This window comes from Myotis brandtii, unplaced genomic scaffold (assembly GCF_000412655.1).
Source record: "Myotis brandtii unplaced genomic scaffold, ASM41265v1 scaffold53, whole genome shotgun sequence".
NCBI lineage: Eukaryota > Metazoa > Chordata > Mammalia > Chiroptera > Vespertilionidae > Myotis > Myotis brandtii.
The window spans coordinates 7,250,696-7,253,306 of record NW_005369942.1 but is presented as its reverse complement, the minus strand read 5'-3'; the positions used below and the strand labels follow the sequence as shown (position 1 = coordinate 7,253,306).

Below are 2,611 nucleotides of genomic sequence, written 5' to 3'. Positions count from 1 at the left end.
GATGAAGAGGGAAAACCAGTCAGGTCTACAGAGAGGTCAGCCTGGTAAGAGGGAGGGAGAGAGAAGCTGGGGAGGGCCTGTAACTGGTACAGGAAGGGTGGAGAGAGGAGGGAGGAAACTACCTTCCTAGCACAGTACAAACTCCTGGAGGGTTTTTAGTTTCTATTCTTTGGTCTCTGGCAGGAGTGCTGGAAGAGGAAAGACTGGTTCCTCCTGTAAGGTGTCATCATTGCAGCTGACCAGGGCTGTCTTGCTGATAATCACCTGTACCGACTGATCTTCTAATTCCTTGCTGTCATCTGGTCATACTGGCTGGATTCCCATCCCTTACTTGCCTTGCACAGCTTGCTGCTGCCTTTTGCTCATGGTTTTCCTGGTCCTCTTCTCCCTTTAATTGTTGCTATTTGCCTTTTCAGGTCCAGCTCAAGCTCTGCCTCTGGCAACCCCTACTCCTGGGAGGCCTTTCAGAACTTGTTGCCCAACCTCTTCTTTGGTTCCCAGCATGTGTTACCTGTCTTGTTACATTTCTCCTTACGGCTGTTCCCTTTGCTTTCAGCCCTAACATGATCAGTGTTAGGAAAGCTTAACCTAAAAAAAGAAAGAGACCGCTTTTCAGGTCCAGCTCAAGCTCTGCCTCTGGCAACCCCTACTCCTGGGAGGCCTTTCAGAACTTGTTGCCCAATCTCTTCTTTGGTTCCCAGCATGTGTTACCTGTCTTGTTACATTTCTCCTTACGGCTGTTCCCTTTGCTTTCAGCCCTAACATGATCAGTGTTAGGAAAGCTTAACCTAAAAAAAGAAAGAGAGAGACCCTATTAATTGCAGTTATACAGTTTATATGCAGGAAACCAAGATAACTTTTGACTCATTTTTTTTAGAAAATGTTTTTATTTATTTTAAAGAGGGAGAGATAGAAACATCAATGATGAGAATCATTGATTAGCTGCCTCCTGCACCGATCCTGACCAGGAATCGAACCATGACCTCCTGGTTCATAGGTTGACACTCAACCATTGAGTCACACTGGCCAGGCTGACTCAATTTTAACATCCCAAATACAATATAGAAGACAGTGTGTGGCAGAGAGATGGAGATGTTCCTTCCCAGGCTGTGGAACTGAGTGTGCAGTGAGGAAATTTAATCTCTCTCCCGCTCCCATCTCTTGTTTCCCAGGATACTATGGCAATTGTTTGTTCATAGATGCCCCATAAGCTCTTAGAGGCAGCTGAGAATTAAGTTGCTTATTAATTCATTTAGTCTTGACCTACATATGGTTGAATAATCCCAGGGCCATCTGTCCTTCTTAATTAACATGCGAAGATGAGGAGATTTCTCTCTTCCTTCTGTGGATCACATGTACATCTTGTCAGGAGGGTCCCCAAACAACTTGCTGCCTGAGTCCTGACAATTGCTTCTAAAGTGAAACCAACAATGGGGAGAGCTTTTGCTGTTTTTGCATGTTTTGTATTTTTAAAAAGGACCCTTGTTGTGACTAGCCCATGTGGTTTCACCAGTCAAAAGCAATCTCATAAATGAATAAGTAATAGTGTATTTTCTTTCAGGTTCAGGAGATAGAGATTTTTCCCAGATGCCTGTATGAAATGGACGGACTGAAGCAGTCACTGCAGAGCACAACTTCCTCTTGGTGTTGACAGGAAGTGATGGGTTAAAAAGCTGTCAACTAAAACTAGACAAACTTTACTGATGACCTTGGGAGTATCTTTGAACTTTTATTGACCTGAAAACCCTACTTAACAGCTATCCAGGACCTGACCAGATGATGAGGTCACATGGGTGATAACTGTTTCCATGTTAGAGTGCTTCACTGCACCCCAAGGACTGCCACACACTTTATGCCATTTGAGTCGTAGTATATCCCTGGGAGGTTTGCAGGGCAGGGGTATAGTCTTCATTTTATAGATCAATGAAAATAAGTAAGCTGAGCCCTAGAGAGGTAAGATCCTTGTTAAGGATCACTGAAGAGTTGGAACTAGAACCTGGATTCTGGTCTCCTTATGAAGTGCTATTGCCAATGTATAGTATCCTAACAGGGTTTCCTTCCATCCTTTATTGCACTACCATACACTATGACCATCTTTCGTTTGCTTATAGTTTCTGTGGGTTGGCAGTGGGCTGGAGTGGCGCTTCAGGGTTTGGGCTGGGGTCGCACATGCAGCTGCAGCTATCTGGGGATTGCCTAGGGTGGACCATCCAAGATGGCCTCGCTCACATGCCTGGTGCCTCAGATGGGATGGCTGGGCCTCTCTCCACAAGCCTTTCATCCCAGTTTTCTTCACACAATGTAGATGCTTTCCAAGAGCATTAAGAACAAAAGTTGTGAGGCCTTTTGAGGCTGGGCTCAGAAGTCATATGGCTCTTCTAGTGTATTCTGTTGGTCAAAGCAAGTCACAGAGTCAGTCCAGATGCAAAAGGTGGGAAATAGATTTCACCTGTTGATCTGAAGAGCTACAAAGAATTTAGGGCCATTTTAACATCCATCGCAAAGGGAAATGCAAGTTCAAAATAGAGCTCAAGTCAGGTTACAAGGAAAGGGAAAAGCTATATATATATGTGTGTGTGTGTGTGTGTGTGTGTGTGTGTGTGTGTGTGTA

General features: G+C 44.6%; 1 long non-coding RNA gene across 1 annotated transcript in view; it reads right to left on the bottom strand.

The window, feature by feature from the left end:
* Positions 1-694: 694 nt before the first annotated feature.
* The window catches only part of LOC106728076, a 6,341-nt gene continuing 4,424 nt past the window's right edge, over positions 695-2,611 (bottom strand). Inside the window, exon 3 of the long non-coding RNA XR_001364324.1 lies at positions 695-788. This is a non-coding gene — a long non-coding RNA (uncharacterized LOC106728076). The remainder of the gene's footprint in view (positions 789-2,611) is intronic.